The sequence below is a fragment of the Labrus bergylta genome, chromosome 17, assembly GCF_963930695.1.
Source record: "Labrus bergylta chromosome 17, fLabBer1.1, whole genome shotgun sequence".
Taxonomy (NCBI): Eukaryota; Metazoa; Chordata; class Actinopteri; order Labriformes; family Labridae; genus Labrus; species Labrus bergylta.
In genome coordinates, this window is record NC_089211.1 from 26744867 (window position 1) to 26757569 (window position 12703).

Below are 12703 nucleotides of genomic sequence, written 5' to 3' on the forward strand. Positions count from 1 at the left end.
TTTCCCAGTTTAAGTCGCTGACACTTGGACTTGAATAAAAGTAATTTTGTCTGCTCATTTGCTGAGTTCATATCTATAAGAACATGTTTCCGCTGAAAGGGAAACAGGACAATGTGCGGCTTTAACAAAAAACAACTAATTATGGCTTCTTCACTGATGTGTAACTCATGATGGTTTCATGGATTAACTAATGATTATGTAACTTTGACTTCATGTTATTGAATTACACTCGACACGAGAGCCGCGGAGGAATGTTAATCCGCTGTTACTTACAGTTCAGACGAGAACTTCTGTGTGTTCCAGTCAAACTGTATGAACTGTTATTGATAATAGAAACGTTTACATCTGATGACCAGACGTGGGACTGAAAATATTTGATCTTATATTAATCACTACTTGAGTAAGAGACATAACCTTTAAAGGTTTGGTGAGATGCAGTTTTCTCTTTAAAGACATTCTGGTGTCAGTGAGGCGTCCATTTTTAAATGATATTAAACAACATGCCTGAGGTCCAGTGGCCCTGAAACTGTAAGGTGGCCCTGAAGGTTCAAACATGAACATAAAAACATTTCATGAAATCAATCTTTATTTGAAAAGGCTCTTTTCCTAACAAATGTTATCTCGACACGCTCGAGAAGGTTAGAGACTTACAAATGTGTCAGATTTGATTAACCCAAAAACCTTTTATGAAGCGCAAAAATATTTCGGGAAACTCAAAAAGAAATTAGTGAAACGCAAAACATTTTTTGTAAGAAGCAATTTTTTTTTGTGTGAAACGCAAAACACATTTCATGAAACACAATACCATTCTGTGAAATGTAAAAAAGTTTTTTAGGAAAACCAAAAACATTTGGGACACAAAAAAGTTCAGTGAAACGAAAGATGTAGGACTACACTTCTTGTTTGTGATTGGAGAAAACCCTCGCCAACGGTCGTACGTTGTGTCCTGTTTTGCGTGTTTGGCTGAAGTTCGCTGTGGAAATAATTCAACGTAAACAGGAAATAACGTATGACTGTTGTTTAAGGAAGAATGTGCGACTTTTTGATCCAGTAGATGTCGCCCTTGAAACCAAAACAACTCGTAGCTTCACATTGTTGTGTTAGCATGCTAATGTTGGCGCTCTTTAGTTAGCTCGTAGCTTCACATTGTTGTGTTAGCATGCTAATGTTGGCGCTCTTTAGTCAGCTCGTAGCTTCACATTGTTGTGTTAGTTTGCTAATGTTGGCGCTCTTTCGTTAGCTCGTAGCTTCACATTGTTGTGTTAGCATGCTAATGTTGGCGCTCTTTGTTAGCTCGTAGCTTCACATTGTTGTGTTAGCATGCTAATGTTGGCGCTCTTTAGTTAGCTCGTAGCTTCACATTGTTGTGTTAGCATGCTAATGTTAGCGCTCTTTAGTTAGCTCGTAGCTTCACATTGTTGTGTTAGCATGCTAATGTTGGCGCTCTTTAGTCAGCTCGTAGCTTCATATTGTTGTGTTAGCATGCTAATGTTAGCGCTCTTTAGTTAGCTCGTAGCTTCACTTGTTGTGTTAGCATGCTAATGTTAGCGCTCTTTAGTTAGCTCGTAGCTTCACTTGTTGTGTTAGCATGCTAATGTTAGCGCTCTTTAGTTAGCTCGTAGCTTCACTTGTTGTGTTAGCATGCTAATGTTAGCGCTCTTCAGTTAGCTCGTAGCTTCACATTGTTGTGTTAGCATGCTAATGTTAGCGCTCTTTAGTCAGCTCGTAGCTTCATATTGTTGTGTTAGCATGCTAATGTTAGCGCTCTTTAGTTAGCTCGTAGCTTCACATTGTTGTGTTAGCATGCTAATGTTGGCGCTCTTTAGTCAGCTCGTAGCTTCATATTGTTGTGTTAGCATGCTAATGTTAGCGCTCTTTAGTTAGCTCGTAGCTTCACTTGTTGTGTTAGCATGCTAATGTTAGCGCTCTTTAGTTAGCTCGTAGCTTCACTTGTTGTGTTAGCATGCTAATGTTAGCGCTCTTTAGTTAGCTCGTAGCTTCACTTGTTGTGTTAGCATGCTAATGTTAGCGCTCTTCAGTTAGCTCGTAGCTTCACATTGTTGTGTTAGCATGCTAATGTTAGCGCTCTTTAGTCAGCTCGTAGCTTCACATTGTTGTGTTAGCATGCTAATGTTAGCGCTCTTTAGTCAGCTCGTAGCTTCACATTGTTGTGTTAGCATGCTAATGTTAGCGCTCTTTAGTCAGCTCGTAGCTTCACATTGTTGTGTTAGCATGCTAATGTTAGCGCTCTTTAGTTAGCTCGTAGCTTCACATTGTTGTGTTAGCATGCTAATGTTGGCGCTCTTTAGTTAGCTCGTAGCTTCACTTGTTGTGTTAGCATGCTAATGTTAGCGCTCTTTAGTTAGCTCGTAGCTTCACTTGTTGTGTTAGCATGCTAATGTTAGCGCTCTTTAGTTAGCTCGTAGCTTCACTTGTTGTGTTAGCATGCTAATGTTAGCGCTCTTCAGTTAGCTCGTAGCTTCACATTGTTGTGTTAGCATGCTAATGTTAGCGCTCTTTAGTCAGCTCGTAGCTTCACATTGTTGTGTTAGCATGCTAATGTAGGCGCTCTTTAGTCAGCTCGTAGCTTCACATTGTTGTGTTAGCATGCTAATGTTAGCGCTCTTTAGTTAGCTCGTAGCTTCACATTGTTGTGTTAGCATGCTAATGTTAGCGCTCTTTAGTTAGCTCGTAGCTTCACATTGTTGTGTTAGCATGCTAATGTTAGCGCTCTTTAGTTAGCTCGTAGCTTCACATTGTTGTGTTAGCATGCTAATGTTAGCGCTCTTTAGTCAGCTCGTAGCTTCACATTGTTGTGTTAGCATGCTAATGTTAGCGCTCTTTAGTTAGCTCGTAGCTTCACATTGTTGTGTTAGCATGCTAATGTTAGCGCTCTTTAGTTAGCTCGTAGCTTCACATTGTTGTGTTAGCATGCTAATGTTAGCGCTCTTTAGTTAGCTCGTAGCTTCACATTTCATGTAAACTGACACAGAATGAGCGTGATCTAAAAACTCTTACTAACATCCAAATAATCAGTGAGTATGTTCTTCTTCTTCTCTCTAGTTCTTGACTAAAACAGCTTTTATACACAAGGGGAGGAGCCGGCCGTCCCGTCCATGTAAACACGGCTCTGACAACAACACAGCCAGCGGGACTCGAGCTTCTCCCTCATTGTAGACAGTCAGGACTCAGAGACACATTTACACAGGACAGACTTTATGATTTATTTAAGTAAGAAAAATCACATGTTCTGCCTTTAAAGATTTGGTTTTCGTCCGGTCACAGATAAGTAGTTTAGTCCGACCAGATGGATGAACATACAGAAGTTAAAATCTGTGAACATGAACAAAGTTTAAACAAGCGACCGTCTTTTTCAGAAAAGTGACTTTTAGGTTTCAACTTTTGTTGTTCATGATTTTAAATTTGTGGTTCAAGAACTTTTCTCTCCCTGCCTGTAGTTAACAACGTCTATGCATGAATGAACAAGCGGACAGATCCACGAGTATCTCTGCCCACAGGCTGAACCCGGGACGACGGACGCCACACTTTCTTCTTCTGCACATTCAGACCGTGCTGCACTGCAGGTTGTCTTCTTCCAATGTTTTCATTTCTCCAGAGCTGAGTTTTACCTTGACTCTTCATGACCCAACACTCGCATACCAAGACACACACACACACACACACACACACACACACACACACACACACACACACACACACACACACACACACACACACACACACACACAGATGATTTGAGGTCACATGAACAATGTTTTGGCTTCTTCTATACAGGCTGCGTCTGTCTGCGCGATAAACACAAACTGGTTTCAACAGGATGAGGAACAGAAACAAGCAGCAGAGTGAATGTGCACGCGCACACACACACACTCACACACACAGACGGATAGGCATCAGGTTTTCTGCGAACTTGTCCTGCTGCCATGAGCGATAAAGCTTTGTTTTTTTAAATATGGGTTTGGAAAGATGTTGTTTTACTTCCTGGTTCTGTGAATATCAGGAGAGAGAGAGAGAGAGACTGAAACTCGCTCCTCAGGAAGATGTTTGAACAAAACAACGACACACACAACTTGTGTACTAAAAGTCAGTCCCTGTTGATCTCTGAGTTCAGGTTATTCAAACACACCTACAAAAACATCAACTCCAGGTCAGGAGACAACTTGTATTCTGCCCTTCCCTGATTTCTCTCCAGTCAGCTGTTTGGTTATAAAGCATGAACATGTGTCTGTGGAGTCATTCAGCATCAGTCAACGAGCTGAGCATGAAAAGTGTTTTTGTGTCCGAGGAGCTGCACGAGCTCCAACCTCACATGACCAACTTTAACGCTTGATGTAAAGCCGAGTGCCGGCGGGAACTCAGATTGCTAAAATGAAAAGATGATACACACTAATTCAGCCGCTGTCCTATAACTGTTTATTTTGTTGGGCCTCAGCCATGTGTGTGGGACAAAGGACTCAGGCCTGTATCACAGTCTCGAGCCTGACTAGAGTATTTGGAAGGCAACTAAACAAAGGGGTCTTAGCCCAGCAACCCCCCAACAGAAACTAACAAATAGGTGTGAAAAGTGGGGGGGTGGGGGGTGTCTGAATTCTCTGTCCTCATTGGAGGAGGCCTGAGGTAAACCCACAGGCAGCTCCAGTCTTTAAAAGCAATCGCCAGGCATTGTTTCCTTCTCTTCAAGTGTTGTCTGCTGACACCAGAGGATACCCTCTCCAACAAGATGGACTCCAGCATTCGAGACAAACCCTTTCCTGCTCTTCAAGTGTTGTCTGCTGACACCAGAGGATACCCTCTCCATATGATGGACTCCAGCATTCGAGACAAACCCTTTCCTCCTCTTGACTTACATAAGTTAAACTCCAGAGCTGAGGTTGCTCAATCTAGGTAGTTCTTCACATGCTGAATTCAAGCATCAGAGGATTCAGCTGACTACTTCCACGGCATATTTTTAGGAGTTAGGAGATAGCAATCAGATGCTATCAGGTTCGAGCAAAAAGAAGAGTTTCTTTCCTTTGATTTTTCGTAAGACGTCATTGAACGCAACTGGACAGGAGCGCTGAAGGAAGCCCACTGATCCCTGAATCCACAAGGACACATAAAGAACTCGGCTCCTGCAACCAGAAGACCCTATAGAGCAGCGCTCTGGGCGAAGATCTGAATCCCGTTACCCTCCTCCTACATCTGCCACGAAGGAAACCTGCCTGAATCTGTTGATTTAACATTCAACAGAGTGACGATCTAACCAACTTTGCAACGATCACCAGGAGTTACCCCAAGTAAGAGCTTTGGTCTGGGCAGAAATAGTTTCAGAAATAGTTATGTTTCTTTTATAACCACTGATAATTATGCATCATTGTTGATGTCACATTCTGTATATTATCTGTTGTAAGCTGCTGCATGTGTTTTATTGTAATGAACCGCTGTGTTCGTCTATGTGTTTAATGCTATGCTAGTTTACCTTCAGTCAACGGCTTTCACAATCAGAAAGACCAGTGAACCCGCCGTTGAATCAAAGTCCGGCCACTGGCTTTCTGGTGTTTAAGTAACAGTTACTGAACTCAGCTCAGAGAGCTCAAACTATTTCAAAAGGCAGCCACACGGCTTCCTTTGTTGTCCACCATTTGTCACCATGTGACGAAGCCACAGGGTGCATTGTCTCTCTCTCTCTCTCTCTCTCTCTCTCTCATCTACATACACACTCATCTACACACACACACACACACACACACACACACACACATTTACACCTCATCCACAAGCCTTGTTTGATAATGTTTGTTGCTTAGATTAGTTTATGATAGTGATTTGTTTGATTAAGTTCATTGATTTTGGATTGATGTTGCTTTGTTTAAATAAATTCTGTTATAATTTAAGAGAGCAGTTGTTTGTGGTTAATGTATATATTACATTGTGATATAAGCTGGGTGCGAAGGCTTTGTGTACGGATTTCACGCCTTCAATTTATTAAATATAGTTATTCATTATTAATAATATTAGTAATTAAATAACTAATGTGAGACTGATTTGAGTGATATTTTGGTTATATTTACCTGATTACAGGTTGGTGCCCCAAAACGAGATTAAACATAGTTTAATGATATTTTATTTATATTATTGATAATTAAATATAATTATTAAAGAATATAACCAAAGTTGACTTGATACAACCCCAACAATTTATTGAACCAGTCACTGCACAAAAATTGTTATTTGTGTCTACTTATTTATAGCGACTGCCTCTCAATCTAGAAAAACCTTAATTGTATGTACATAACTTTGCATATATGATCAAGATGCTGCTGTACAAGATTTCTGCCAACAAAGTTTTGTTCTGTTCCTAAATACAATAAAGCACCTATCCTATCAAGAAACTTCACACACAAGGATGAACATGTGCACGACCATACGTACATCCTCAGCCGCACACTTCTCCACGTTCCACACGTCTCCTTCCTCTTTGACAAACCAATCTTTTTATATGAATGTGTAAACTGACCTATTTTTGTAGGCCAACCCGGAAGTAGCATCGCCATGGCATCTAACAAGAATTCTCCTATGGGATGTTTTCATTGGATTTTGGATCATTGCAGAAAAGAAGCTCTGTGGCAAACGCACGTTTCTGAAGCGAAGGCGTTTTGTTCACAAATGAACGCCATCTTTATGATGTTTGAAGCGTTAATGCAGCTGACAGAAGTAAAAAGCTAACGGTATGCTACAAGCTAACTATGCAGCAGTCGGATGATTTTGACGTCACAACCGTTATGCTTCAGACGATCTCCGATAAACTAACCAGTGGTTTTGACAAGCGAGCGAAATCGTGAAATATGGACACAAACGTTTCATTAAACATATATTTTTGAAAAACAAAATTTTATGTTTTTTTTGTGGCACAAAATTTTGCGGAATGCAAAAAGTGCAAATATTAAAAAAATTGTGTTTTCTTGAAACATGAACCACAAAGTTCTTGAAACGCAAAAAATAAATGTCATGAAACAAATTCAAAAGCTTTTTTTTAAACAGAAATTTCCCAAGATGCATAAAATTGGGAATGCATCTTGCATAAAATTTCCTGATTGGACAAAACCAAAGTCCTTACTAACAGTCACACGTCGACATGTTGACATTTTGTGTTTTCGACTGAAGTCCGCTAAACGTAAACAGGAAATGACGTTTTACTGTTGGTAAGGACTCGTCCAGTCACTCTTTGCGTTTCATGAAATGTTTTTTCAGTTGACCTTCAGGGCCACCGTAGAAAAGCTGCGATGTGTTCAATGCTCGCGATGCGCAGTAAAGGCAGGTCAACAGCGTGCAGGTGTGGAGCCATGACGTCATCCTGACTCTAATGACATCGTTATGCTCAGCCCAGCGATCCCTCGACGTCTCAACATGGACGACACAAACGCTTTCTGACTGAAGAAGTGAAGCACGGTATGAAACGTCTTTAAAGCAGCTGTAAAAGTTTTATTAAAAGTGTTTCCTTCCTCTCTGTGACGTTTCTCATGCTGCCTGGTTTCTCCCTTTTTTGTGTTCAACATTCATGAAGTTGTTTGTGTGACTTTTCAAATTGTCAGTCAAACATGTGCACGTTGATGAACGCACACACACACACACACACACACACACACACACACACACACACACACACACACACACACACACACACACACACACATGTGCAGGTTAGTGTGTGGTATGTGGGCTGAGTGCTGTCAGTTCACAGGCTGTCCTTGATGACTTCTAAACACAGCTCAGGATTGGCTGCTGCTGTTTCCAGCCGCCCAACGTAAAGCTTTCCTTTAACCGAATCCACAGCACACACACACACACACACACACACACACACACACACACACACACACACACGTTGTTGTTGTTGTTGTTCTGCACATGCTCTCGATTGAAGTGATCCCACATGGGACCGTCTGAACCAAAGAGTGCTGAAACGCTCGCCCTTTTCTTTTGGCATCCCGTCCATGTGCACACGGCGAGCCAACAATCTATGGACGTTACCCAGACTGCCAAAAATAAACCCGAGCTGTCTGCGTTCATATCAAAGCTCCGAGATGTGATTTATGAGACGTTTGGACTTTAAAAAGCGTAAAAAAATAAACCACAGCTGAAACAAACACACAAACAAGCTGCAGGATTCAAGAGTTCTGTGACCTTTGACCTCTTCGAATGGAAAAAGGTCATGAAGGAGAGCTGATTTTAAATATCCTCCGATTACAAAATCATGACTCAGCATTAAACAAAGGGCAGTGGCGTGCTGTTTTAAGGAAACATCGTGGTGACATCACAGGACGTCATGTTGATGAGTCAGCGACTTTTTAATGGTTTTAATGTCTCAAACAGAATCCAAATGTTTGAATGTTTTGAGAATGAAACGACTGCTGCACCACCAGGGGGCAGAGTGGAGAACTGATGAAAAAAAACGTGGTATAGCACGAACATCACCCGGCGTAAGGGTTTCCCCGTGGCGCTGCCCTGCTTGCGACCCGGACTCGAGATGCTTTCTGTCTGTTTCCCCAAAGGGACAATGAAGTGTATCAACAGCATGCTGAGTCGTCTTAGCTGGCTGAAGTTGGGGACAAGATGACCGCTTCACTCTCACTTGCAGGGGCGCTTCTAGGATAACCAGGGGTGGCATTAGCCCCCTTGGAAATCTGACAGGCCGCCACAAAAATTCTTAAAATGTGATCAGCTTTCATATTTGTGTTCCAGCTTTTATTTCAGGTGAAAGTTAGAAGAATTGATCCAGAATTTCATTTGGTCAGAAAAAAAAGAGACTGAAGCTGAAGTCTCGGCCGACTTTGCACATCAAACATTTTATCAAATGCATTTTTCTGATGCAAAGGCGCCATGCCCTAGTACAAAAATAAACACTGTTATTTATTTTATTTTCTGTTATTACACTTCCAGACTGATTGAGAAATAATACCCATTTTCACTTTTCATTATAGAAGTATCAAATTGTAGAAAATTGTATAATTCTTCCAATTTTTTTTCCAACTTTGACCCCTCCCCCCAGAAGTTTCTCATTTTATTTGAACGCAGCTCAATAATTTTCTGAGTTATTCTGACCATCAGCAGCTGTTTTACTGAAGAGAGGAAACTGTAACGAGTTACTGAAGTCTGTGGCGCCCTCTGGCGGTCGGTCTGGGAATGACAGCAAGTCAACAGAGGAAGCTCGACCCCCCCGGTCCAGGTTTTCAGCCTCATCTTTGGCACATCCAGGAGCAACAACTGATCATAAAGTTACCGTAATTAATTTAAGTTAATTTTGTAATCTACCGTTAAAAGTTTCTTACTTTATTTCAAAATAAAAGCACGGTTGAATTCAAACAGGAAGTAAAGTACTCTCAGAAACGTCCAAGATAAAAGCCTAACTATTTTTATTTTTAATAGTGAAATAATGATTAATTAATGATGAATAGCAATTTACTTTGGACAGCCCATTTTTGCGTTGATTTATTTCAGGGTTAGATTTTTATTTCTGTCAGTTTCTTCAGGAAGCTCCTCGATAAACATCCACACATTTTATTTTTCTCGAGGTATGAACTTATTGATGTCATTATCTTTTGTGAACAACGCTGGACCTCCTGAGATGGAAAGTGAATTTCTCGAGATCTGAAGAAATCAGATTTATTTTCCTGGGATAAACACGTAAATATGTTGATCTTATAAAAACAACTTGAAATGATTTGTTGTATCACATGAAAACAAAGTAAAATAAAATGTCTGCTTGGGGCTTCTGTAGTATCGTCCTTCATCATCTCTTTTCTCCTCACCACATCTCAGCTGAAGAATCCTCTTTATCCATATTTTGGCCGATTGAACCTTCAGTGATGTGGAGACTTTGAGACGTGTTTTTCTTTCCTTTCAGGTACAATAACTTGTCTCTCCTGTTTTGGGTCAGGCTGTTCTGGTTCTATTTTCCGCAGTGTTTGTGGTAGTACTCATTTCCACCACAAGAGGGCAGAATGAGAACTATAACTTGACTTTACAAAATTAAAATAAATACTTTCCTCTTATGGGAGAAAAGGGCAAAACATAAAGGCTATAAAGAAATGTCACTCAGGTGACACAAATGTAACTCTGCCCCCTAGTGTTTAAAATGGGTACTGCAGTCTAAATTCTAAACATTGTAGAGAGCTCCCTGCCCCCCTCCTCTCTAGAGTGGATGCTCACTCAGGTCACCATGTGGTGGACTCTGAAGCTTCAGTGTTTATCCAGCTCTGCATGGGTCTGTAAACCTTTCTGTGTTCTAACCTCTCTCCATTTTTCAAAAGCATCTCCAATATTGATCCTAGTTTGAGCACGTTTCTGCTCGTGGAGCTTATTAGAAACATGCAGAGGCTTTTTAGGTCGGGTACAATCACTTCTATCTGAACCACTTCTCTTGACCGCTTCCATCGCTGCAACACCTGTTGACCTGATAACTGCTCTCATATCTGGCAAACCGAGGGGCGTCCAAAACGGCCGTATGGGGGCGTGTCTTAAAAGCGCCTACCTTCTCTGGTCCAAACAAATCCAGAGCATTCAGGAGCAGAATCTAAAGTTAGAAGGAGGACATACTGGCTGCTGCATTGTTGTCAGAGAAGCCAGCACTTCAACATAGCATGTTTCCTTAATGATCAGAGAGTAAGATACCTTTATCATCTCACTCTCTACACAGCTCACTGATAGGACCTTAAACTTGTTTAAGATGTAAACAGAAAAGACAAAGAATCAATAACAACAAACCACACAGAGACGTTTGTAACAGAGCCTGTATATTTTTTGTACATTTTTCTGCAAAATACAAATATTAGCACATTCGTGAGCGAGTGACTTTGCTGTACATGATCTCTGACTGCAACAACAGTTTGTTGTTTTTTTATTATTCCGAGGAACATTGTCTCCAAAGTGGCGACAAAGGCCAGCTTATGCCGCTAACAATCTCTTTTTAAGAATATTATATTCGTAGTTATTATTAGAAGCATTTCAGGAGGGGAAATTTACAGAACAGGACATTCACCGATGTCTCCAGATACAAATTAAATCATCTCATCAGGCAGTTACTCATTAAAGAATCAAACCAAAAAACACCATAAACAGGCTATTACACACTTTGGTTAGTTGACACTCCTCCTTCAACGCCACCCGCTCGCGGTCGACTCCACCCGGAGCCGGAGGACGAGCTCCTGGCTCCCCCCCCCCACAAGCGGCTCAGACCAGACGGGTGTGTTTCAGCGAGTCTGAACCCGGAGACAACGTCGTAAACGAAAGGAGTGCAGAAAGAAAAACAACACGTGGGCTCTGCCCTTGAACACACGGCTAACTACAAGGCAGCTAGTGCAGCTAGCTAACGGGGGCTGAATCAGAGAATTTATTCGCTAACGGGGGGGTTGGGCAGACTGCTGACAGTGGCTGAGGGTCTGAGCTCCAGATATACATTTTTTAAACCAAAATATTCAAATGTGAACGACCCTCAGCCACCGCTCTGTCTGCTGCCGATTTAAAAAAAAAAAAGTGGACGTGAGAAGATTCTGTTCGGCTTTTTGTGGCGTCGGAGTTGCGGAGGTACGAGGCACAGAGCGATGCAAAAACCTCAGCAGAAAAGACACTCAGATCACTTTGTCTAAATACATTCATACGTCCGTCAAACCTCTCAGGGGAATATTTAATTTTTCATGCACCAAGTCATGAGACAGCTTTAGTTTATTTTGTTTGTGTGACAAGATTTTTTACAGCAAAAACTAAATTCCTGCAGCTTGAACCGAATTAGTGTCCACAAAAAATATAAAACCACACATCCACTTCCTGGTCGGTTCCTCCTGGAGTGTTTTACACATTTTTTAAATCAAAGAAAACTCTGAAGATTCAGCCTCTGCCTGAAACTCTTTGTTTCAGCTGCTGTCTCTTTAAGGCCCCACTCTCTTCTGATTGGCCGGCTTTCTGGAAGCCCTACGTGGAGGGCAGAACGCTGCAGGGCTGCCAGGGGAGGGCTGCTCTCCAGGTCTGGGAGAAGAGAGTCTATGTAAGAGGTTTCAGAGTCTTGAAGCCGTCTGGGGAAATTCTTGGTTTCATATCGGGGAACTATGGCGTGATTTACAGAACGAGGCGTTTAGCGCCCTCTGCAGACTCATCCTGGGATTACTCCAACATACGTTTACCTCATGATCTGAAACTTTGACCACGTTTAGTTTAGACGTCCAGGATTATGACATTTGAATTTTAAAAAGGGGATCAGCAGAATATTTGAAGTCTGATTGATGGATCTGCACTGGAGAAAGGATTTTTGTACGAGTAGTACTTCAGTGAAGGATCTGAGTTTCTTTCCACGGCTGCATAGTCTGTTTTAACTGACCACTCAGTCACTGCAGAGGACGGCTGCATGTTGTGCTTCTGTGCTCTGAGATTGTCTCTTTGTTTTCACCCCCGACGCCAGCTGAACAGGAAACTCTAAAGTGACCTCAAACCTCCCTGAACGTTCAATAGAAAATATCTCTCTGTTTTTTTTATTTTATTTAAATAGAGCTGCAGACAATATCCGACAATATCAATTTGATACAATAAGGAGTTAAAAAAACCCACAAACACTATAAACTCTGTGCAGCAAAGCATCTCTGTCCTGTTGGATATGGCTTTAAAGAGTGCGAACGCCACTTTGGACGAATCCTGCGAAGCCTTCAGCACATGC

General features: G+C 41.5%; 1 protein-coding gene across 1 annotated transcript in view; it reads right to left on the reverse strand.

The window, feature by feature from the left end:
• Window positions 1–10772: 10772 nt before the first annotated feature.
• LOC110004306 (myocyte-specific enhancer factor 2C) overlaps window positions 10773–12703 on the reverse strand; it is a gene marked incomplete at its 5' end in the record, with an annotated part of 8293 nt that continues 6362 nt past the window's right edge. The window contains 1 exon segment of the mRNA XM_020659854.2: window positions 10773–12703. This exon segment is cut by the window's right edge and continues 2738 nt beyond it.